General features: G+C 36.3%; 1 protein-coding gene across 3 annotated transcripts in view; it reads right to left on the minus strand.

The window, feature by feature from the left end:
* Positions 1 to 27798, minus strand: part of LOC149303174 (neurexin-1-like) — a 619545-nt gene that overhangs the window by 137878 nt on the left and 453869 nt on the right. The gene's annotated exons all lie outside the window — the stretch shown is intronic.

The raw sequence follows: 27798 nt of genomic DNA on the forward strand, positions 1-27798 counted from the left end.
TGCTTAGAAAATTCATACACTTATTTGTAGAAATGCAAGTTCCAGACCAACACATTATTTCATTAATGATGCCTAGTCTTCATCAGCAGATTAAAAAAGAAAACAGATGCACTAAAAGCAGCACCAATCAATTTGCCCTTACTATATTCTCTAATATACTTTAGTCTGCCCTACAAATCCATAGACTGTTTTTTAACAAATAATTAGCAAACCTTATTCCCACATTTTCTGTAAAAGAATGGCACGATGTATTGTGAGCTCTCTGTTTCCAGTAACCTGTCAGTATTTTATTGATTTATTTTGCCTTGTTGCTTTACAGGTAGCGTGTTAACAAAGACAGTAGTGAAATTCACACTGATACTTAACAATTATTTGTGAATATTTTAGTTAAAGCCGTCAGTTGTATCAATTTCCCTTATTTAATGACCATAAGTAGTTTGTAAATCCATAACTCCTCGCAAACCATATATCTATACACAGCATTAGACAATATTTTTCTCTATAAATGTTATCAATATAAGAGTGATGACATTTGTCCCATCAAGTTCAGCTGGGGCTTTTGGGGGATCAAATTGAATCAGAGCTTCACTTAACTAAGTCCTATTAATAAAAAACCCAAAAACTTGCATGTGTGCTTGGCATTAATCTGGGTTTGGCACAGAGTCGCCGGGTGAAGCCCTGTTCCCCCAGGTCTCAGGGTAGAGGGATGTTATCTGGCCAGCCAACTCCATACCTACTACCACCCACTATAGGTAGTTTGGGTTTAGCCCCACCCTTACATATTACTAGCCCAACCCCTTCACAAAGCCACACCCCCAAATATATACATCTATGTATTTGTAGTGCTACTCCAACCAAAGGACACATAAAGCATTTTGAGTGCCAGTTCAACTAGTGTTCCATTAATGGTTTCACTTTTCACCTATTATAAGAACATATATCACAAATACATGCAGACATACTATTATAGAAAGAGAAGAGGATCCTGCTCTTGTGAGCTTACAAAATAAGCAGGCACAATCCACCTTTATAAAGAAGAATCACATTTTACTCAACATATAATAATTAAGAAAACTTATAAAAACCTAATAATTAATAATAAACAAACCAAAGATATAGAAGACTTTTTAAAAGGCAAAGAACTCCCACAGTTTGCTATTCTTTCGCTGCTTCTTTCCGTTCATTCTTTACATTTAGTTCAAGGTTAATTTAGGGTGAGATGGCGCATGTATTTATTTTTCTGTTGATATGCTAGAATGAACTCTCTAGCTCAGCACAACGATAACATATTAAATACCTAACTGGAACTTTAATATAGGATCAAAATGATTACCAGTGTAAGAGTCAGAAGCATATCACTAACAAATACATGAATTATATCTATGGAAGACGCAGCAATAATTTCTGGCAATATAATTTTATGTTCATGAATCAACAAATTCAGAATTTTCATGGTGAATGCTCCTTTCTCATTGCTTCTCATCTATTTTACTCCCTCTTGTAGAACCTTTTTTTCTAGATTTATAACCCATATAATTACATAGCGTATGTTTTTATTATTGCTTTAACTCTTGAAGTGCCTACACAATTTTTTTTATAAGGCCATTAAAATGAGTTCCATAGATAGATGACAAATTTGTCAACAGTAGCTATATATATATCTTCAAGATAAAATATATAATAATGGTTGCTATATGCTTTCCTACATATGTAGGAAACCATCACAACAACTTTTGTTGAGCTATTTTTTCAATTTCTTTGATGTGCATGAATAGAGAAAGCAAATATACACTATGCATTCCATTGCATTTGTAAAAATATTCCCAACACTCTTGAAAAGGCCAATATAATGTTCTGTTGTGTTTTCATCTTTGCAAATACTAACAACGTTTGAGGTACAATAGGTACTATGCCATGGTTTGATGTAGCAAAGTAACAGCCCTTTGATCAATAGAATCATGGAAAAATCGAGTTCAACAACAGATAAAACCCATTCCACCCATCCGGTTTGCCCGTTATTCCAGATGTAAAGACTCAGACCTTAATCAGTGCCTGGTTTTGTCTTAGTTTCAGGATAGCCATATGCCTATCCCATACATGTTTAATTTCCCTCACTGTATTAGCCTCTACCACTCCTACTAGGAAGTTCAAATTATCTACCACCTCCTCAGTGAAGTAAAAACCTATAAACTCACTTTGATGATATCTTGAATTCTGTATACACACTCTCTACTAAGATTTATGGACTATAACTTACTACCGATCAGCCCCCCCCCCAGTATCTCACTGCTCAATGGCTCGGTTACAGGTAAGATCGTTGATCACCTCAACCGGCCCATTTTCACTGTGGAGGCTGTGCCGACTCAGTACAGCTGTATAGTCTAGATTAGAAGATGCTGTGCGCCTTTAAGACGGAGCACAGGGATAAGGCGTCATATCCAGGCGCTCGGTGTCTTAAAGGGCCTTTTAAAGCAGTACAGAGGAGGAGGGGGCGGCTGAAGGTAAATGCTGCTTCACGGACTCCCAAAGTTGTTTCTTGAGCTAAAAAGTGAGATCCAGTATAAATGTATTTTAACATACGTCACTAAATATTTAGAAACACAGGCTTCTTTGATGGTTTGGTGGATTGCCAGAGCCTTAAGTGGCTGAAGAACCATTTCCAGGATGGTAAACATCAACACCAGAGGTGTCAGGAATATCTTTGGAATGTGGCTTTGGAACCTTATGTGCTGACAACTTCATTCTTATGGTAAACTTTAGTCACATCTGTATCCGGCAAGGCTGTCCTAAAGAAAGTCTCCTTGCTACCGAGACCCTCAAATACCCAACCTTATCAATCTATTCAATTGGGTTGAGTTTACTAGGGGGGGAATAACGTTTCCACATCAAAAGACTGCAAGTTTGATTACCTGGAACATGAAACAAATGAGACAAACACTAAACTTTCATGTCTCCCTCTATATACCATATTACTTCAACCTACAAAATGAAAGCAATTTAAAACATATCCAAAAAATCAGATGTAGATGCAATCCAAACAATTGTATCTTCCAAATGCCATAATACATCACTTTCATAGTTCATAAGTAATAGGCATTCCTGATACAATCCTAACAATCAACACAGTCACCCGTTTGATTGATCTGCATTTAAAACTATTGTAAGGAATAGTCTAAGACACTTATATTAAACAAGCTCAGCATATATCAACTATATAGATCTGGTTTCATTCCTTTATACCGGTATATTTAATCAAGGAATAAGAAACATTTATAAAACATATTCTAATTCAATTTTAATACTAAAGACCAAATGATTGATGTAAAAAAAATTATCCACGGGGCTAATTTATTTCGATCTCATCATTTTAAAATGCATATTTCGGTGCTAAAACAATATCTTGAGCAAGAGTTATCCTTTTCTATTATACAATTTCCTTTTAAGAAAAATACCATCTCGCATTGTTCAGCGAACTGGAAATACTTTTAACCTTGCAAAGACTAAGCTCAGGTTTATATCCATCTAGATAAAAAAAAAATGCAATGAATGTTTCCAAACATACTCGTACATTCTTTGCATGGTAAAGAGGCCAACGCAGAGGTCCCTATGTAAAAATGCCTAAAATGTTATTAATTAAACTTCAGCCCATTTAGTTTTCATTGAAGCCTAAGATCTGTCATCCCAGAATAGTGCACTGTGAAATGACATTCAATTAACTGATCACTGATTAATTATATCATTGATCCATTTCTCATCATACACCCAGGAAATATGCTGGCAATGGCATGTTTCAAACTTTACTGTTGTAAATAGAAGAGCGAAAATATTAAATGACTAATGCCAAGGACTACATTGTGTTCAAATGCTCCCTCACTGACAGATGAAAAAGCTATTGATTAAATGAAGATAGCTATTAAAATTAAAAAGAAAAAATGTCGATAGCTCGAAACAAGAATTTTCTTATATCCGCAACAAGCACCAGGCTTGGCAATTCCATTTCCATCAACCTTCCTATAGAGGTTGATAAAATAATAATAATGTCTAATAATATCAATGCTAAAAATAAACAATACTAAGAATAACTGATAAAGTAATACAATATAAAATAAATAAAATAATAATGTAATTTCTATATTTCTATTGCAATTATATTATTGTAACTGTAAGAAATAAAGACAAACAAATCGCAGCACATTTAGTAGTCCTTAGACTAGAATAATAAAAAAAAAATAGCTTGTGCCACTTTTAAAGCATTTAAATTGGAATACAAATCACTTTTTGAAACATGAAAAAAGAAGAAATGGAATTGTCGATAGAGATGTCAGATTTTTCAATATCTGTAATGATGTGATGCCATTTGTGCTCATCTTAACATACTCTCATTGCTTAAGTTGCCTGTGCCATAATTTAAAAAAAATGCTGTTTTCCTGATTGTTCAATCAATCTGCTAAAACATGTCTTGTATACAATTATTAGGACCAGTATAAGGGAATGGCGTTTCACTCAATAAAGACGGCATATTACTGTCTGCGCATCTCTCATAAAAACACCATTTAAGGCAGAAACACATCACACTGACAAATAACACTGAGTGATATCAGATAAAAAGTGCATTGTATCTTTAATGATCACTTATCTGTTTGTTTGTATGTGCCTTACACTGAGTGCCAATCATACCAGAACATTTTTGAGATAAGTGAATAGCCCCGTATGTGACTTTTTCATTGTACGCAGATAGAGTAGGCACACAAATGGGCAGACTAGACTGCCAAATGCCACTTAACCGTCATCAAATTTCTCTGTTTATTAGAACAAATTGATGCCAACTCCTTAACCTTTCTAGATGGTGGCTTTTCTCGCCCTTCAACAAAAATACAGTTGCATCATGCGTCATCATGACATCTAACGACCACACAAAGGATCACAATTTCCATAAGGCAGCTCTAAATTTACAATTGTCAGTGTCTCCAAATTAATCCCCAAAACGTAGCTTCATATCACAATATCATGTTTCTTATATCATATTATGCATTGACAACCTCCTTTTTACATTGTATCTGTATAGCCTACACATTTATACAACATGTAATTTATATTTCAAGTCTACACAATCTAAATTCTTTGTCCATTATCTACATGATCCGATTAATAATATTATTATATTTTACATTATTCGATAATAAAGCTATCCTTAATCTAAGACAAGGCTAAGGACTAAGTTTTACATCAGGGAAAATGGGCTAGATGGGCTGTAATGATGATCTTAATTTCAGTGGCTACAAGAAAAAAAAAATTTTTTTTTTTTTTTTTAAATACAGATAATATTTACATTACTGATTTACTATAGGCTTAGTAAAAACTGTTTATACTAGCGTGTTTCTAATTGAATAAAGTTTCTACAGTGATATAAAGACTCTTAGAATATAGAAGAATAGAACTGTACGACTAAACAACCACCGGCTCTAATTGGAAGTCATTGGTATTCTCAGCAGCAAGCGAACTACCAAAAAATGCGAAATTAGCATTAGACATCTTGCTGCGTTTCTTCTTTTCTCCCAAACTGTACAATGAACTTGTGGGTTTGCTGCATTACAATCTCTGCATGAACAGATGACTTTAGCTGCTATCTTCCCTCTTCCTTTTTTTTGTAGGTGCCGCTACTACCGGGTGTCTCGTCTCGCTTGTACAACTCAAACATTCATCAGCAGTGGTCTTGCATTACAGCGGCTCGTTTCGTAAACATAAAATTAACATTGTTCCCATTTTTCTTGATTACTTGTGTAGTGAACACTTTCCCCAGTCTGTATTTTTTTTTCGCCTCTGCTGCCTTCTCTGACATTCACATGCTGATTGCTTCAGCAGTAGAGGGTAGACATTTATTATTCCATGATTAAGTGACAACTGATTTCATACTGTGGTCTAGGTAGACAGCTTTCTCATTTACTTGGCATTAGGAACATTGTTCTATGTGTGTTTCTGCACCACTTGAAAGTTAAAACACTCAGAGAAACAGTAGCGATGCAATTTAGGAGGAAACAGTCAATTAGGTGTCCTGTTTTTGACTTCTTTCAACTTATATGAAACATTTAACCCAAATGTATCCAGAATTAGAACTTGTGATTTCTAAGTAGTTCAGGACTTTGTACATTAACTTTATAGTTTAAAGTAATTTTAGGTATTCTCTGAGAAATGTATGAAGCAGAAAATAAAACCTCAAGCTAGAATTGAGCATATCAAGAACAAAGAGGTTTTTAGTTTTTGTTCTTAGAATTTTTTACTGTACATAACATTTGTACATAAACACATATCTGCATCATCTATATGACTAGTATTCCTCCTAAGTTCAGCATGTTGAAAATATGTTTGCTTAAAAGTATATTCTTTGCCCTGAAAACCCATTATTCATATTATTTAATGTGCTACAGTTGACATGGCCTATTCCCTAATGGCCAACCTTTGCCCAAGAATAACCCCAAAAACGATATTCTGTTCCTATTTAAAATAACCTTAAATAATTTGAGGAGATGGTGTATGAGTCCATTCAAGCAATTATTTGGGAAGGATTTTGGGAAGGAATTAGCAATTTTTATTGAATTAATACAAATAAGCGATTTGCTGGTAAAGATACAAAATGTCCTCATCCTTGTTTTTAACATTCTTCGTTTCTTTTTGTTATTTAGTTTGAAGTGATATATATTATATGTAGAACAGCAGCTGTACGGTGATCAACAGTATGTCATGTCTACAACATGGTTTTGTTTTAAACTTGACAGCTCAGTTCTAGAAATTGATTGGAACAAAGCAGTGACCAGACGTGTGACAGCAATTTCTTGAAGTAACTATAAGAAACAGAATGGAATGCTGATGCATGGATGACATCTACATTATTAAATATAATGTTATGCATTTTTAAAAAAAATATAATGCTAGGCATTTAACGATTCCTACATAATAAAAATAAGACAAACCTTCAAGTCTGTAATGATGTTTTGTCATATTAGATATCGGAGGCTAAAATAATTATTTGTCAAGAACATTCGGGATGTTTTTATTGGGTTTTTTTTTGGCACATTACCACAAGTTTTATGTATCGTGCATATTTTAGCAGTTCTATATATCTCCATCTACCAATATGAACTCTACAATGGCTCGTAATACAAGTGACAGCACTTGCAGCATACATTAATTTGTCTAACGTATTCGGTGAAAATTGAAACGTGAGAACATTTGTTCCTAGAGAGGGGTGAATCCCATATCGTAGCGGAACATCTGTTATAATTTCCCCTCTGTTCTGAAACATCAGACCCGAGCTTTGTCAACACAAGCCTTCGAGCTGCCCTGTTTAACCTCAACTTCTCTGGTGTTCATTTGAGAGGGAAAGAAGACATAGCTTTGGTCATTTAATGACATGTTAACATATGTTGTATTGGGTGCTAGAGTGCAGATACATTTAAGGCAACCATTGTGTTTCTTTTTTAATATGTAGCTACCTCTATATGGCAGAAATGCCCAATTACAGTTTCAGAAAATCTGCATTATTTAGAATGTAAATGTAAGTACTTCAAGAATAATAAAAAATGTCATTATTTAATGAAATTTTTTTTGTGAAATTTAATGATTTTAATTATATTATGGTTATATTTTAGCAAAGAAGATTCATCTGACAAGAAAAAATATATACTTTAGAGATTTTATTATTTATTATTATATAGTTATTGTAGAATTTCCATTAGCGAAAAGTATAAATGCTACTGTGAATCCCAAACTAACTCAACACGTTCACAAAATCCTAAATTCATACAAATCATTACGAAAAACAAGATAATAGTATAGAAATACAGACTCATGCAGAGGTTTTATCATGGGTATTATCAGAGAGAGAATAGAATTGTAACATTTTAACAGCATAAAACCATAGACCAGATATATTAGTCTCAATGCTTGGGGGTCTTCACTGCGCCGGAGTGCCAAGCACTCTATGATCACCAATTAAGTAAATAATTAACATTTTGTATTACTGAGTACTGTTCTAAGTATTACCCCGAGAGCCTGTGTGATATTTGTGCTTTTTTATTGTTTTTACTTTATTTTATTGTATATCTGGTAGGTTGTATAATAGCACCACTGAGCTTCAGTAAAAGGGAGAAGAACCATTGAAATATATAGTATGGTCCTCACTGGTACTTACACAGTTAATGCCATCCTTTTTCCCATTGCCTTATGCTATTAATATGAAGCAGCCACAATATAGATTTCTATTTTCTTTAATACGGTTTTACTTCCAAGGAATTTGTTGTATAATTGTTCTCTTTGTTGTAACAATGCAATTTAAACACTGAATTTAAATAAGATGGTTGTATTCTGGGAACAGTCGTCCTTTTAAAAGTGTGTAGTGAATATTAACATACCCCAGTAAATTAGTTTGCACTCATTATCATAAGCAATTACTTACTGTTTAGATGCTTCCAGTGTTCTGCTGGCAAGTAATTTGCAAGAATTAAAACAATCTAAAATACTTTTCTACGCTAAGCAAAATGATAGTGTTCAGAACCAAGATCATGTCAGCACTGGTGCCACCTACACACATTTTAAAATACATACATTTTAGAATGTTCATAGCACTATTAAAATAAGTTCTCCAAAAAGTAAGTTTTTAACTTACAGGTTCATCCTCCCACTGTTAATGTAGATCACTAAACCTACACAAATAGACCATATATACAAAACAGTAGTTGCCAATACCAAGCACTTACATTCAACATGTAGAGCCCCAGGGCAGGAGTTTCAAGGGTCCATTATAGTGACGTATGGTTATACGATAACAGCATACAGTAACAGCTATGAAAATCCTACTTCTTATTATTTATATATCAATGTCAAACACTTTGTTGGCCCTCTCTGGACAAACTGCTTTCTAGCAGGGCTAGGTTTCCAGCAGCATCCACTGCAAGTCATATCTAGGGACCCTTAGGGTATATCCCCCCCATACTTACCCCATCAGCAATCCTATGGTTATGTTTTGTACTTGTTACATTTATTTTATTAATTGTAAAATGTCATATCTCTGTATATTAAGATAGAAGACTTATCCTTGTGAAAAGAAAGCAATAGGGAATCAATCCGTTCACTCTGTATGCACATGCCGTTCACGTCCACAGAAATGCCACTGATTGATTCGGTCCTTATCTTTACGCTCTATCAGAATTAATGTAGCAAATACAGTTATAACTTATGCCTTTTATGAATATTGGTGATATTATTATTATTATTATTATTATTATGTCTGCAATAATATGTATAACTTATGAACGTTTTTGTTAGTACCGTGGTACTTCAAATTTATTATCCTACTTTCTAAATGCTGAAGTCTGGTTGCCACGACCTAGAAAAAAATACTATTATTAAGTCATAAACTAAGCCCATTAATTATTGATGCTCAGTGGTGATAAATATTATGAATTATAGCTGATGGTTTCATTTACAATCTTTCTTAGAATATTTTGCTATTAGCAAGACATCTACCCAGATTTTTCCAGCATTATAACCAGGACCATAACTTCCATGAGCAAGAAGTTCGGGGTGCTGGATATAACCTCACCATGGGGGCAAGGCCACCGACACTGCCCCACGCCCCAGGAACACTAGGTACGGCTCTGATTTGAACAAAAGGTAGCCAATGGAATACAAGCAAGACTGACATTGGCTGAAATTGGCTGTAAGCAGCCCCCCCCAAGTGGTACTGTTATTTAAAATGACTCTATTTAATGAGTAATGAGGAACAAATAAAGCATTTTGTTATTTGTAATTTATTAATCTTATTTTTTATATTTATTTTCTGCTTTTTATATATAGATATATATTATTGGGACTGTTATGGTCTTTGAACACAGCATTCTGAGGGCCTAGAGAAGAAGAACATCAGGGGAGAAAAGAAGGACCTAAAGAGATTTAGGTCTCAAGTAGCAACTGTTTCTCCTAAAAGAGGGACACTTAGGAATTATGTCATATAATGGACTTTAGATGTAAACAGTGGAGAGGGTCTTAGACACATGGCAAGTATTTCTAAAAAAAAATATTCTGGAAATAAAGAAGGTAAATGATTTAAAAACTAATGCTTACCCCTGCTAGTCTTCTAGTATAACCTTGTCACAAACATTTAACTGACCTTGGGAATTAAAACAATTTAATGGCTTGAAATAAATCTATATTAAAAGGACCCCAATGAAAGGATGGTAATTTGGGTGTGAGTGATTTATGGCCTTATTAGACAGGATGAAGAATAGGATAGGGTTTTAGTACAGGAGATTGTACAGGTGACAATGAAGAATGGAGATACAGTTATGGGAAATCACATTATGCCAGATGTGGACTGGCAGCTGCCCGCTGTTACATCAGCAAACAGAAGGCTTACACCTGACTGCAAGTGTGGAACATCTATCAAACAATTGGCCGGCTGAAAGGTTTGGAAATGGATATTGGAGTAAGGCATTGCTATAAGAGAAAGCGTTAGGTTGTAGGTTTTGAGGGTTGTAATTGGACTAAAAGTTATTCTGCCTTAAAGAGACACTATAGCCATCATATGAACTTTGTAAGAATGATCTTTCTTCCAATGCAACTGCGTGAAAAGGATTAATCAGAATCTCCCCTATGCATTTGCATTGTTTCTCTGTCCTCAGTTGTTTGCACTGCAAGAGATCCACAGAGATTTCCAGGGGGTTTTAAGCACCCCAAACTGATCCGAATAAAGGAGCGCAGAGTCTGGAGCTGCTGCGTCTTTTCTTCTTTCTTTTCTCTTTACAGGTAAACAATGCATTTTACTTTATAACACATTCTTCATTGGTGAGGCTGCAGTGAACGTTAAACTGTCCCTTTAAAAGGGGGGGGGACAAGAGGGAGGACATTAAAAATGTAACAGAGGCTTTCAGCAAATTTGATGGTGAAGTTTTTTTTGTTTTTAAAAAAAAAAAAAAAAAAAGGTGAACCGGCTCTCTTCGTAAGTAGGACATACTGATAAAAACTGGCAAAATAGGTGAAAAGAAAAAAGATCTGAACATACCTGGGATCTCTCTATGTTAGACCCCACATTAGGGAGCTAAATCTCTGGGTCATGTCAGTAGCCCCAATCACCCCCAAACAAGGTGCTTGTGGGTACCCCACACACATGTATGTCATAAGTCCCACCCACGTACATCATAAATCCAACCCATATATATGTCATAAGTCCCACCTTTCAGGTAGCCAAAGTCTGAAAGTTCCCAGGTCTGCGTAGCCACAAACCATATAATACCAAGTAGCAATTAAGGGAAAAGTGTCTACAAAAACATCAAAAACATAACAATATAAACGTAAAAAGTATTAAAAAGTACTAAAATCCTCCAAAGGAAAATAATTCTACTGACCTAAATATTTTCAATTATTACATTTAGAATGTCACACTATTCACCTGGATGATTTAAGAATTGACTTTAGAGCAGGGTGACGACAGACTGTAAGTCTGACACTTGTGGATGGGAATAGAATGGAAGAATTGTGAATACAATGAATCTCAGTATTTCAGATGGTCTGGATTTAGTCAGGTTAGAACACGGTACATAAATAAATAACATTTTTGAATAGGAGTTTTAGATAAAGTTGTAGATCAGGCTAACACGGTGAATGCAGGTGAAATCAAATGTTACGGTATTATATTTAATTGGACAAATTGACTTAACGTTTGCCTGCTCTGTAATGCAGTTCTGGGTCAGGAGCATGTTTTAATATACCTAGTACAAATGCTATGGCCCAACTAGGTCCAAAACTGTTCTATCTATGGGGAGTACTATTAAAAGTAGAAAAAAATAGAATCTTTCCGTTATTCTCTTATACATATTAAGGGGAGAAAAATTTGTATGTTTAAAATATATTGTCTACTTTGTAGATAAGTATTTGAGGAAATCGGGTAGCAGATGACCACTTGGTTACAAAAATGTATTTGTTAAAACAGTGATATTGCAACAATATTGCCCTGTTGTGGATCACACGGGAAAAACGAATTAAATAACAACTAAATCACAGGTTCATGGAGTATATTAGATTATGCTAAAAATAGATGTGTTATAAATTATATCCTGGTGAAATGTGTCCTCAAAGGACGAGCAGTACATATGAAAAAACAACGTGCTATCATATAAGGACTTTCTTAGCTCCCCGGTTAAGCTCTCAAATGGCAATGTATGTCTTTATTAAAAACAGTCCTTTTTTTCACTTTTGAATTTATGGTTTAAGAGGAAATTACCTCACACAAAGGTTTAGACGACAGGTTCTTCTTCTGGTAGCATATCCAGTTTTATCTATATCAATAAAATCCCTTATGCAAATGTAAATAACATGATATAAGTATACTATATACTAATCTGGGGCTTTGGCCTCTGGTTGAACACAGCGTGTATTGAATTATATGACATTGCCGATGACGGCCATATGTATAAGATATAGAGAGGTAGATACTGTATGTATATTAGCCACAGTGGCATATTTACCTACAGCACTGCCCTAGGCCAAGTGATCTCCCTTTTAAGTGGCCCATAGAGCAGTCAGGGCCATCATGCTCCCTATTATGTGGAAGAGAGGCTGCTGGCCCCCTGGACCTGCCACCCTAGGCCTAGTCAACATAGGCCGAAATTCACCAGTGTTTAGTCATTAATTGGGATAGCCAACTGAATAGAATATTTAGGTTAAATATACAAGGAGAACTATCACAGCCACACTGACTACTATATATCATCTATCTCACTACCCATTCTCTTGTGCAAACATATATATTCTGGCGCTTTCGCACCAGAAAACTGTGGAGCGCTAAATTCCCCCCCCACCACCATTCTCTTGTATCTTTTTCCTCTCTTTCTTAAACATTTCCATAGTTTCTAAATTAGCTGAAATTTGCATATATGCGTACAAGTCTTTTTAATGGGTCATGAACACAACACCCTATCTTATATTTGGGTGTAGAAACCGTATTATCATAACTCCGTCATAACTGTAATAATGAAAATTAAAAAGCCATCATAGAGGCGAATATTAACGCTGGTTCTTCTTTCACATATACTGTAACGGTGCGTTTTTCTCTTTAAATGCATGGAAATAAACCAAATTTCCACTGTGTTTTACATTATTGCAAATCTTTTTATAAACTCACATCTTTGACACTTTGTTTGACAATCAATAAACAATGTAACTCATTTCTGTTAATTACATACTCCCTGACTCTATAATGATTATTAATGAGCAGCATGGTTAATTGTAATTATCGTTCAAATTAGCAAAGCCTGTATATTTCCAACAGAAAATGATTTTTCTTCTGTTGAGTCTACTGAATTAGTTTAACTTTCAGTTAATTCTCAATGAGAAGCTCTCTTTGAGTGACCTTGTCACAGAAAAGCTTTTAGCTTTCTTAGCATATAACAGAGTGTGAACACGATCCAGGCCTTGAAGACTTACAGTTTCAATATTTTAATCAGAAAGTTCCGTCCTCAAAGGGAAAAACATACCTTTACCTGAGGAATACAGTTTGAACTATGGTTGTTATGATTGCAGCTTACTAACAATGTCCTTTAGCAACTGACTCCTTGAAAATAATGAAGCCGAATTCATAGAAATAAAAGCAAAAAAGATAAATTAAAAACCAGGCAAACATCTGCATTAATTCGTATCTAGTCAGAAATATTACCAAAAGACATATAATGAATTTAAAGGTATGCTCGGGAACAGTTTAGGTTTGACCTGGAGTCTCCAGGTAAAGCCCTCCTTCCCAGAGTCTCGGGGTAAGCTTCTTCTTCTTTTCTGGGTAGGTCACATCCACTTTCTGCTCATGTTCTATCCCACTTTTACCTCTTGGGACCATAATTGCTTTATTATACATAACCCTTTTAAAGATAGTAGACTAGCAGTCAGGGACTGACCAATAGTCAGAGTGCACATAAGGACAGAGGTATTTAATTATGTAAAATGAGGCTGCCAGTCCAAATAATTTAATTATTATAATTTTATTTGAGAACACACATTACACTGACTATTCATTCTAATATTTGAAATTCACTTTGAAATTCATCCGAATGTTAGATCTTTTACAGCAGGTTTCAGAGACAAAACACTGCTATCTTCTGGTTTTTTTTTAATCCTTGTAAATTTCAATTGCATTACAATGGCCGGACCAAATCATTTCTCCCAGTGAGCATCTTTTATTTAGAAATGTCACGCTCATTTTTTAAGTTTTAAATTACCATAATAATGAACATGTACCAAGCAGCAGTGTTATTCAATGGAGTTACATGCATTTTGTATAGCTACTAACCAATTACAATGTCCTTTTGTAAGCATATAATATGGCCCAGGGCAGCACCTCAACTTCCCCCGTGGACCTACATTGAGCATGGTCTTGTTCTGTCTCAGAAGGCTGTGCAGAGCCAGGGAAGACATAGGAGGAGACATCCATAGCATAACATTGAGCAGCAGCATCCTAGGAGCCTGACCACCCAACATGGCCACCTAGTTTATAGCAGGTCAGGTAGAGCCATCTGCTCATGCATGGTCTTAATGCAAAACCATTAGTAGGTTGAGAACGTACTTTACAGGTCAACAAGCATGGAAGGCTTGATGCCTATATGTTGTCATACAGATAAAAACAGACCTGGGAACTCCAAGGTTGGCCTCCGGAGATCTCCCCCACCTACTCATTTTAGTCAGAAGGAGCGTGGTCACAGACATAAAAATGGTAGGAATTGGTTGGGGAGTGGGTGGCATCAGGGCAGTCGGTGTTCATGGCCAAACTCCACTCACCACCACCCCACCGATAAGGATCTCTGATCTACAAAGCCCCAGGAGAAATCCTGACAGCTCCCTCTTAGATATATATTAATAGAGAATGTTATAACAGTAGATTGGTCTATGTATTTTTCTGTAAAGATCAAATAATAGTGGCTATGTGGTCTACAATGAAACATAAGAATATTAGGCGGTATTATACTTTGATCAGAACTGTTCTGAAATCATGAAAATGTCAACGCAACTGGAGAACTTAACACTTCCAAGCTGTAGGAAGAAACTCATAATACATTTAACGTGACTCCGACCGAGAGCCGTTGGATACTTTTAATGTATTTAATAGCTCTGTGGACAATCAAACGCCTGCTTTGCAATGTGCTGCAAACCCCTCTTGATTGAATTAATTTACTTTTTGATTACAATTTCTGTTTGCAATAATCATGTGTCTACATAAAAACAGTTGCAATAATTTTCATGGTTTTCTATGTTTATTGCAGATATAATCAGCTTTCCTGCTGCCTGCATTTTAAAAACGTAGAAAAACGCAAAGATATGATTAAAAGGTCATGTTCGCATCCTCCTAGGGCTTTGTAGAAATTATTTTGGGACCCACACAGAGCATATGACCTGATTATTAACATATTAAAGTATAATTTAATAGTATACAATGTGTTTAGGTATATGTGATATTTATATCATATTTATATCATTTTATGAGATACGCTTTGCTGGGATTGGAACAACACCCAATTTGGTGAGGGTAGTTCAGCTAGCAGTAGGACCCCTACCCCCCAGGTGTCATTTTGTTGAACCGAGATTACTTACTGTTCATTTACATTTGTGGCCCTATATTGTTGGTACATATTTTACTTATCAATAAATGGAAGAAAAAAATCATTATAATTTGTAGATATGTCTATCTTGTGAAACGTGCACAAAATATAGAATTAACTTGCCAATTATTATAATTATTATTTTTAATCACATGTGTTATCGAAAGCTGCAAGACCAGACAAGGTATCTGAAGAGCACACAATATCAGCCAAAAGCACTGTATGTGCTCAAACCCAATCTATCGTCCATCAATGTACAATAAAAAATAGGGTGTATTTTACTAGAGGATAAACATAGTCGCTGATCATCAAAAAATGTCAGTTGAAAATCATGTAGACAAAAAGGAAAGTATTTTATTTACACAATTTATTTCTGCTGTTTATATGCACAGATATTGTGGGCCGTAGGGCACACGTACCCATCAAGTATTCCGAACTTCTAGAATTAGAAGAAACCAGTAAATACCGTATAAGAAGAATTGTACGCATCAGTCCTAGAACCTGCCAGAGCTGTCAAAAGCATAAATGTCAGTTTATTTGGAACAGAGACAACAGCAGACGTGCTAGGACACCCTACTGAGCTTAGGAACAATGTGTAAAGACCGTGATATTCCAAAGAAAAAGGGCTTGTTTCAACAGGTATCCAAACGAATGACCAATGCTGAAACCCAGTCCTGAAGTCGTTACGAAATCAGTTTCTCCAGCGAACTTCTACACCGCATTTTGCTACAAAAAGACATATTGTTCCACTTATACGTCTTCTAATGGAAACCAAACAAACAAGCGAGCTTCAAAGTGTTCAGATGAAACACTTTCTGACATCTACTCATGGAATCCTTCCTATCAAGCAATAAAGTAATCTTCAGAAAGACTAGTGGAAAGAACAGAATACATCATGAGAGTGTGGTGGAAAATTCCCAGCAGTGTGTAATTGTGCGGCTCTGCACGAGTCACTAGTAGATTCAATAATCTTGTGCACCACCTGGCTTTCTTACAAAGAAAAGTCACATAATAACATGAAAAATGCTAATACTTCCAAGCTTCACTTCTTACGTCCCACGTGGAAGATGATAACATATATTGTCTTTTTCTCTGTCGCCTTTGCTTTGTCCTCGTATATTTATGGATCAGATAGATGTCTACCGAGAGGGAAACCTATGGTGTATGTATTCTGAAAGAAATTCTAAAATGGAAGCTATCATGTAAAAGGAGTTACTCAGCCATTGAAAATTGAAAATTACATAGTGGCAACGGCACAGTATTAGTCAGAACAGTGTATGTTTGGAATGTCTATTAAAGCTCCGGAGAGCTTTGGTAAGCTTAACAGCATTGAGCTGTCCTACTACACTTTACAACAAGGTGAGCATTCTTTAAAAATGTATATTATTTTTATATTTTATCATTAAAGTTAGGCATTTCAGAACTCAAAGTTCCCATTTTTCTCTTCCTTACCTCTCATCCACGGAGAGGAGTTTAGAGAAAATGTTCCTTTATGCCATTCTAGAATAGCTCCCAACCCAGTCATTGTGGCACACCAATTACCATCCCTAGGGTTTAAGGGCATCCCAAATGTATCCCAATAGGTTTCTCAATAAAGTCTATCCTGCAGTGGCCTTGAAGACTAAGTAGGGAAGCATCCACCTTGGACTTCTTACTGGGGAGATGCCATAGATCATTCTAAGTGACCAGTAAGATAGCCCAGATGTTGACAGGGAAGCAGAAAGGTGAAGACATATGAAAAACTCATATGTAGAAGTCTGCAGACGGCCCGCTGGGGTCCGTATTTTGTTAGCTGCACTCAGGGTAATTCCACCTGCAGCCACTGAGTGCTGATCACCTGCACCTTGTACCCGTTTATCAGACTTTTAGCCTGGATTCCACGTTGAGCTTGTGATTTGGCCTGTTAGAAAGTATCTGACTTCTTGTTTGTTTATCTGACTATGAATCTGTGCTGACTACGCTTCTGGCTATCCTTCTGTACCGTGTCTCTGGACCTGGCTTTGTGCCTTACTCACATTGCGAGTGTGATTTGAGGGCTGCAAAACTGTGCTTTGCAAGTGTGTGCATTCCCTGAAACTGGACTCCACTATTAGACTGTGGCCCTGTGTGGGACCCTGACAAACGTATTTTTGGGAGTGTTATTTTTTTGTAAAAGTCTCTGTTTCTTGTAGCTCTTCTGTCTATAACCATTGTGCCGGCTAACAAGAAGCAACACAACACAATGCTCAGATACCATCCTCAGCCCAGCCTTAAAAGGTTTTTTCTCTCGAAGCAGCAGCAGGGTCTATGTACAGTGAAAGCCACTGCATTAGTAGGAATACAGCTTTAGGGGATCTGACCCAAATCTATTGTCATGATGTGTTACGTTTCATTTAAACTGCACAAACTCCCCTTTGTCATTAGCAGAGATGCAAAAAAAATATCTTCCCTGTTCTTCATTTACTGAACCATATCACATTGTACATAAAAAAACCAAACCTCGTATTATTTCTTTTAAAGGAATCTAGATATATTACCTATTTTTCCTGTAAGTCAAATTGTTACATTATGCACTACTTGTTATGTCCTGTTTACCCAATGTACAACGCTTCGGAATAAGATGGCGCTATATAAAACAATAAATAATAATAATAGCTCACATGACTAAGTTGCAGGTTTAAAAATGACACAGCCAACAAGATGCAAATATAAAACCTAAATGTTATATTCCAACAGTATGAGAATGCATTGATATTTAATGGTTATATTTATCTTCCTGCAATCATTCACCATTCTTGTTGTTATTTATAATAAAGTTGATTTGGCAGATAAATATTATCCATGCTTTCACTTTGTCTCGGAACATATTATTTCTTTCCATGTAACGGTCTCTCCCTGACCCGTTAATGGTTTTCTCGGCCAATCTGAAATCTAAGGGGGGAAAAAGTCAGCGCGTATACAGTGAAACACTAAATCATGAAGGTGCATATCTATTAAAGCTGACTTTTGCTCAATGTAGAATCCTTTCAATAAGGGCAAGCAATTTGATGCAATATAAATCAATAGGAAATCTAGATGGAAAAGATTGCACAGTTTGAAATCTATTTTGTTTTACTGAAGAAAGCAGAGACAGAGGGGCGACAGAATAAAGTCTACTGCTCCAATCTCACACAATGCACAAGGAGTGAGGCAAAAACTATAAATCTATCTATCCCTCTATCAATATCTCTATTTATCTATCTATCTGTCTATCTATCTCTCTATTTATCTATCTATCATATATATCTCTATCCATCTCGCTATCTATCTATCTATCTATCTATCTATCTATCTATCTATCTATCCATCTCGCTATCTATCTATCTATCTATCCACCCATATCTTGATCTATCTTTCTATCAACCTGTCTTTCTATCCATCTCTCCATCCAGAGACATAGAGATTAAGAGAGAGAGGTTTTGTAGGATGTAAGATGAAAGCACAAGCCTATGGAAATGTAGTAAGGTCAGCAATGAGCAAAAACAACATGAGCGGCAGAGAGGAAACAGAGATACAGAGGTATAGAAAAGAACGCTAGAGAAAGTGTGGAAGAATGAGACAGATAGGAAGAGTGTAGAGAATATGGAAAAAGAGTTAATGCAGGTCACAGCAAAAAGGTACAGAACAGAACACATGGTTGGCATTTATGAACATCTGTCATGGTGTAGGAACCCCCAGAAGCTTGGGGGTTATAGAGCTCAGGTCTGGCCTTGGGAAGGGGGTCACTGCCTCAGTTGTTAGTCAATGTATGTGTTGTATGACAAAAAAATCAATGTAAGTGTATACCAATGGCAGCTCACTCTTCCACTACTTTGAGGGGATAGTTGTCCCCCTCCCGCTATGATATTCAGTATTAGTGTGTATAGCCATTCTGCTGTGTATATGATGTGTACAACACTCCTATATGCTTATGGCTGTGCACATAGTGTTTACATAGGTGCGAGGTGGGCAGTCTGCTGTATTACATGGGTCGATACTCACTGATGGTCTCAGCGTCTATAGCCAGCATACTACATGTTATATGTATCGTTTGTAATTTTACATGTACATTGTATGTTAAGTGTGTATGGCCAATCAGTTGATTTGGTATGTACATTGTGTGTGCATCAGTGTGTGGTAATATATCCATTAGCCATATTTATGACAGTAAGTGGCTACCTGTGCAGAACATAAGCTCTGAACACTTTTGTGGACCACGGCGAATAATTAAATAAAACACCTTATCTAGCAGTAGAGGAAAAAATAATCCAATATGAAGACCACCTCAAATCCTTTAATACTATTCTGCTTCAAATTATTTTTCTGATCCCTCTGACAGTGTCTTTCTTGATAACGTTAGCTGGCTTATCTTCAACATGTTATGCTGTGAAGGCTAACATTTAAAAATGTGTCACTATCTTATTGAGCACAGTATGGATTACTGCAAACAAGGGCATGTTTTTGGTAAGATAAAGTACTTTTTCCATGCCGTAAGAATTAAATTCTTTCATTTTCTAATAAGATATCTAAGATTATCTAATAAGAATTACTTTTATTAGAAATAAGATTTTCTAATAAGAAATCATACAAATGTGTCTTTTTATATACCTGAAAATTGAATGAATATTATTATAATTTTAGGTAATTACACAAAATGTAATTTACACTGCACCATTTTTCAAAGATAAAAGATAATTATTGCTTAAAATAATTTCCTATGTACACAGTATGATATAGCCATTCTTCTATTTGTAACTGTGCTCACTTGCAAGTATCCGTATTTCATGATAAGTTTCACCCACTAAACCTTTGTTTACATATTCTACATATTAGAGAAATAAAATCGGTTAACAAGGACACGCTCAAGCAGAATTTACCATTCACACACAATAATTAAAAAGGCGTTCTCATAAAGCACGAGTGGCAAGTGGATTTAACAAAAACTGTGTTTAGTATAATACAAACGGATAAGGTATTGATGGGATTTAGCAGATCCACCATCATACCAGAAGCTCCTGCTCCCTGCGGTATCCCTGAAAAGTGTCAACTTCACCAGGTTCCTAGTCTGCCTAAGGAACAGCCTTCAGTCAAACAATACTCCAGACAAGAATCCTCTCCATTACCTGTACACGCCATCTTTTTTTTACATTCAGAATGTTTAAAGGCTTTATAGACCTCTTATGTACACCCCCTCTATCCATTACTGAGGCTGTTCCTGGCATGTGGTAGACCTGTTCAAACACATTGGGGTGATAGCCAGTGCCCTGTCCCCCAGTCCAGATACCCTAGTGGCACAAAGACAAGCCCTAGTCTGCTTCACATGGAATCCTGCCCATAAGGGCAATATACATAAAACTATACCAAGTTTTAACCCCTTAATGAGAAAGCCCGTACATGTACGGGCTCAAAATGCATTGTGTTCAATGGATTTAGGAGCTGCCCATTGTCCTTAAGGGGTTGACAGCAAATGGATATATAGAGGTGAATGATCTGATTTGCTTTCCTGTATACCGGTTTCCCCATTACACACCAGAGTGAAAATGTATGTATTCATTGGAAATAAAGTGACATCTTCTGCTTAGGCCTTTTGACAGATATAGAGGGGATGCTATGAATGATGAGTGAATGGCAACAAGTTTTAAATGCAAAACAGGAGCATCTAGTAAGAAGGGAATGAAGAAACAAGCTTAGTATTATTTTTCTGTGTTGAAATTGCTGGTTACTTGATTGGGCAGCCTCTCAAGCATGCAGCTTGGAAGCGAGATTGCATTAAATCCAATAGGTTACGGGGTTGAGAAAGTTAATCATGTGTGACATCACTGCATACTGCACATTGCTCATGGTAAAAGGGCTGGAGGAAGACTGGGATGTAGTTGATAAATACTGGGTGCTGTTGAATAGAATGATGGGTGTAACATTAAAAGACGTGCAAAGGGGCCACGTGTGAATAGGGAGCACTGATTGCACTGGGGTTCCACTGAAATGGATTAAGATCTGCGCAAATCGTTCTTCTCCTGCTCCCCACCTGCTTCGAGGGACACAGGAAACATTAGGTTATGAAGTCATAACCTCTGCTTTCCTTCCTTTAAAGTTAAAGATGTCACCTGCTTCTCGTTTCATCAATAGAGGACCTCAATCCTTAAGCTGAAAAGTAAGGCTGGTGAACTGCAGACAGGGGGCCCAAATTTATTTAGAACATTGGTCACCAGCCTCCAGAGTACAACCATTAATAGGGGATAAAGAGTGACCTTATCTAAATTATAATATACATAAAGTGAAAGAAAGACAATATTGGAAATCTGGAGCTAGTATTGGAAAAGTCATTTAAATATTTCACTAATACATGGTCACATTCATTTTAAAGCCTTTAATCATAGAGTTTTGGTGACTTTTTCTTCCTCCCTGTATGCGAGAACAGAGCTTAAAAGTAAAGAACACACGGATAACACTTGAAAATTTTAGGTTTCCTTTAAAATGGGGATTATAGCCTAGTGCGAACATTATTTTACAACATTTTGCCAGACCATAGAAAAATGCGCAGACAAATGGGCTTTACATTGACACAATATTCTCTAAAAGACTCAAAACCCCAAAATAAAGTTTCAAACAGTTGCAGCTATACACGCATGAGCTATATAATGATCAGCCCTCTGGTGAGAACGGTGCTGAGTAAATCAATTGTGATGGTTCACATTTTAGAAGATATCTCTTTGTTTGAAGGTTTCTAGTTACCATTTGATGTCACGTCTAGGACATCCTAGTGAAAACATTTCACCCATTCTTTGTGAAACAATTGCAATATTTATTCAGTCTTATTTAATAAAAATAAACTCTACTTATTTGTTGACTTGTGATGTGATTTGTTGCAGAATACTTAGAATTACTTAGTATCTTTGTACATGGCCAACAATTCCCTTCTTTTAAAGTTCCCTGGAGAATTTAACAATATCTTTTTTATTTCTTCATTAAAATTTCCATCATGTCTGTGCTGGGGGATAAAAGATAAAAATAATATGATACAATGTGAAGAAGGCTTTAAGCTCTGAGGTTTATCTGGATACATTTTTTTGCTGTACAAGTCCACCTGCTATGAAACAACAGGCAATTATTCTCTCCAGGAAACATATCTATACAAGTGTCAACCGTGGCTGTCTATAAGTACGAGAGAAAAAAATGCTTTAGTATATTGGTTTTCAGAGGTAATATTCTAGCCTATAGGACACATACATAGGAAACACTTTATTAGGAATTATTGAGACACTAACACCTTTCTTAGTTACAATAACTGGACATTTGTTTTTTCAAACGTTGCCTTGTACTGTTTAAGTCTCTAGAGTTAATGTGTTAATATGCCTGACCTGGATTTGTTCTGCACTTAGAATAATCTAATTCTCTGGCACAGTGTATTGGGCTCATCCACCAATTTCACAGAGGCGTCACTACCATCAGTATCATGTACAGCCCTGAAGCAACCCATCATTTTTGATGATCCATATTTATACACACACACACACACACACACACACATACATACAATGTTAACCAGAAGGTTTAAATGGCTTAGCTCTAAATGCTTAGATTGCCACCTATATTCATAGAACCAAAGTCTAGGATTGGCATGTGTTATTGAGTATCAACAAAGCTTAGTTTTGGCAGCACTAGCAACCAGTTACGCCATCCTAATTTAGAATATATAAAATTTACAAACTGCTTACACATATACTAAGCTCATGAAATCTAGATAATATTACAAAACTGATCTCTTTCATATCTTAAATATATTTGGAAAGTATACAATAATGGCAAATAGTGAAAGTTCTGATTGTTTGCATCGATTCTTCACTGGGAATACAGTTTAATATTTTATACAATCTTCGTTTTGTGACCAATGAAAGTTTTATGTAGGCATCTAGCCACTCCAGATCAGGCTCACTTAAACCCAGAAAAAAATCTAGTTTGTTCCTCTAGAAATCAAAGAAACTTATATTAAATTTATACTCTGACTGAGCAGACAGGTCCAGAGGGTAGCAAATCTGAGTGATCAGGTTCTCTGGTATGCTGTTGCTCAATAGGCTGGTTACAAGGGAGATCAGCACTCTCTATTATGGATACATTTATTTTTCATTTCACTTCATATAGTGTATACTTCCTGCATATGTCCATCTTTAGTTGTTAAGAGCTACATTCACACCAAGATTTAAGGAACCTATGTGGGCTCAAGTCCAAAGCTTGACAATTCGGGAACGAAGGAGCACTATACAGATCAGAACCGGTAGAAGCAGCTTCTCAGTCTGTATGTGGGTCCTCATACACGTCCAGAAGCACCTGTTATGAAGATCTATCCAGTGGGCAGTTCTAGCTAAGAAATAGTTTGCCCCATGTTATGGCCGAATGCCCCAGCCTTTATTCGGAGCAAAACTTAGAACATTGCTCAGTGATGAGTGTCTCAAACACATGATAGAGGCTAACCTAAAAGTCACACTTTTGACATAATCCTTCCCTGAAACACCACAATTTTTACACTATGTATTTACCGCTTTTTTTCCCCTCAACTTTATTCTGTGGAGAAAACAAGCCATTCCTTCATTCAGATCCTTACTTAGAAAAATTTGCTTGCAGCAGACATCTCCACCATTTCACAGAGATTTTCATCAGGTTTGCAATAGTCTACGTCTCCGCTATTGTTATATCTTTTATGAGAAAAAATAAGTTATACAATTCATATCCTGCTGTGAAAATAACTAGAACTTGCAATAAAAATGCATTCAGGATAACTTTTACTGTAATAGCTTAAAAATCTCCTCTTTGTAAAAACTTTTTTCTAAGATGGCGTCACTAAGCAGCTGGGCTAACTTAAGAATAATTTAACGACAGACTGCAGTGTAGGATGCATTACACAAATTACATTATCTGTTGGATAAAAGTACATGGTGGCACTATTGACTGAAATTTGACCCCCAGTAAAAGACTATTAAAAACAGCACACATATTGTCTTGCTATCATGTTATGCCACTGAATCTAGATGTAAAACTACTTTTCATGTTTATGAGCTAATACAGAAACACGCGCTGTGAAGCAATTGCCTTCTATTGAAGCTGGGAGTGAAACTGGAGCCAATGGCATTACAATGGCGGGGGGGTTGAGACAGATTTGCTCCAGCTTCTACTCTATGGTAGCAGGGTCGCACAAAGCGGGGTATTTAGGCCGGACCCAGCTCAGTGCTCCCCGGTCACCTCCATGGCTACCACCTCCCTCCGCAACCACCATCCACACTACAAAACATGAAATGCTGAAATATGATGTCATATCCCTGTGTCTTATATCTTGGCACAAAGTGTCTCTTGTGGAGGCTGTGCTGGCTCGGAACAGTCCTCCATACCGTAAATCGGCCCACTCCGCAGGGAGCCTGATTGCCCAATACACAATTTTTATGTACAGTTTTGAGGTAGAGAAGCTGCTGCCTCCATGGACCTACAACCCTAGGCCTAGACATGAATATGTTGACGGTCACGCAGCCATACATAAAAGTTAATTCTATATTGTTTGTAAAAATACACATTCACACATACTTTTCCTATTTTCCTTTTTTTTCCCCTTTTCACAGTCTGAGACACTAAATGTAACATCTGTGGCCTATTTTTCTGCCTTGAAGAAGGTGTTGGAAAAGCACTGAATGTTTCACGGCATTTTGTTATCAAAGTATTCTTTCTCATCTGCAATCTGTTTTTCTTCACGCCAAAATAAAATGGATGTTATGGATTTTACCAGTAAACACAACCACTCTTTTACACACGAGTATATTATTTTAACGACTATATACTATAATTTGGGTCCTATGGTGCCCCGTGTATGGGCAAGGATTCACTTCATCTGTAATTACAAAGGAATCAATCTCGCGTGCTCTTTTGCTGTTGGGTATAATCAAGTATTGTTGTGATACATCTCCTATACAGAACTATATCTTCAAAGGATAATGTTGCAGGGAAAGGTATATATTAACAGGACAACAGGCGACTTCCTTTTTAAACCGAAAAAAAAAATACTTAACAAAGGTACATGTATTTTTATCATTTAATATCAACAAAAATGTTATAGTAAAACATAGCGATTATAATCTGGCCATTTCTTGCTATGTTTTTTTATCTATTTTGTATATTTTTTGTATTGCAAGTACATCCATGCAGTCTTTATCCCTTTGCCTGGTCGTGTAAATTGACAGGTCTGCATTTTTTTATGTAAATGCATCAATGAACTAATTAGAATTTAATAATTAGAGAATTAGGTAAGTCTAATATTCCCATATTTATACAGCAAACCATTGGCTATGGGCCATCTCCCTCTTCTGACTACCTCCCGACTTTCTCCCCATCTCTCCTTTTTTCTCATTCTCTCTCCCTACATCTTTCTTTCTGTCTCTCCATGTTCTTACTATCTATTCTCAGTGCTCCCTCGCAATGCGTGTGGCTTCAGTGCCAAGCGTCAGGATATGACATCATATCCCGGCGCTCAGTATCAATAGCCAGCATGCATTGTAAGAGAGCAGCGTCAACAGACTTCACGTTCACTTTATTTTGGGCCAGCAATGGGTAGTCCAATCCGCACCTGGAGAGGAGCCGCCTTCTGGGGTTTTGTGCCCTGTGCGGTCGCACACCCCTAAGGCCGACTGACCCTACTAGACAGTAATCAACTTTGATGCGTAAGGATCCGTTTTCAAAATGTAATTATATTTGCTGTAATTTCTTCTTCCACTTGTACAAGAAAGCAAATTGGTGCTAATAAATATTAAGTGTACAAGTTGGTTCAGTGTTAATGGGGTCAAAGAGATGTAGTAGTACATTCAGGCCATCCAAGAATAACAATGAGCTTATTGTCTTCTAGAACTGTGTAGAAATATGACAGAGGGTTAGGGTTACTCACAGAGTACTTTAATATGCATTATTTTATAATTGGGGTGTCAAGGACAATAGACTATCGTTTTAATAACAGGACAAGTCTTCCATATCGTAATGGTTTGATCTGTTTTGGGGTTTTTTGTACCAGCTAAAAAATCCTTTCACTTGCATGTAACCATCTAGTTACAATACTGGCCAGCATTATTATCATGGTTCATTTTTGAAGGGCCATTTAATGGGGCTGGCAAACTCCAGCTAGGTAGTGGGGTAGTGTTTACGACCTGTAACAGGGTAAGCATATGAATGACAGGTACAGTTACATAAAAAACAGTTAATTTACGGCAGTGAACTAATAGGGTTGTTTATTCAAGTAGAAATAATGGGGTTATTCCCCCCAAATATTGCATTTGATCAATTGATGAACACAGCAGAAATGCAGGTATATTACACATTTGAATTCAACATTACAGCGTCCTTTCGAAAGAACTTTTAATTTACAAAAAAATGTCTACCATAAATGCTTACGCACTTGCAATTTTTTATGAGACCTTGCAAGGTAATATCTCAGATTAATTCTTCTTTGGATGATATTAACAAGTGGAGCTGGAGGAGTCAGCATTTCTTTCTGCCTTCCAGAAGCCCCTAAATAAGACCCTTGAGGTGTGAAGGCACTAATGATGTAGTTTGTGAATAAACTAATGAACATGGTGTGTGTGTATGTATTATATATATATATATATATATATATATATATATATAATTGGTTGTACGAAACCGGACAATAATATTGTTTGTATTTGTCTGTCTAAGCCTTTGTTAGATTTGCTGTTACCATGCGGTTGTTTCTTGACCTCTTGCGAATAGGCCCTTCAATCTAATTCTCCTACACAAAGGATAATTTATCATACAAGTCAGGGTTATAATGACATTTAGAAGCTTTTAAATGCTGTATAGCTACTTGAAAATGTGACATTGTTTTCTCAAGTCAATAGAAGCAGCATTTTTCTGCACTTCAGCATTAATTACAATGGAGGTCTTACTTCTATAGAAGTAGGAAAAAATAACAGAACCCATTAAGAGAAAAAATATATATATATATTTTTTAAAATGTGATAATGCTCCATTATTCTATTGAACCAGATAGGCATAAAGGCATATACACACTTGTCAACACAATAGACATAGATTAAAGGTACAGTAGCACCTTTAGCTATTTTTAATAAGTGAAATTGTGTGATGTCATTAGTGGCAACTTCAATGCGTCAGCCAGTGCAGC

Source organism: Sceloporus occidentalis, unplaced genomic scaffold (genome assembly GCF_023333645.1).
Source record: "Sceloporus occidentalis isolate IW3139 unplaced genomic scaffold, rSceOcc1.0.p SCAF_15, whole genome shotgun sequence".
In the NCBI taxonomy this organism is placed as follows: Eukaryota; Metazoa; Chordata; class Lepidosauria; order Squamata; family Phrynosomatidae; genus Sceloporus; species Sceloporus occidentalis.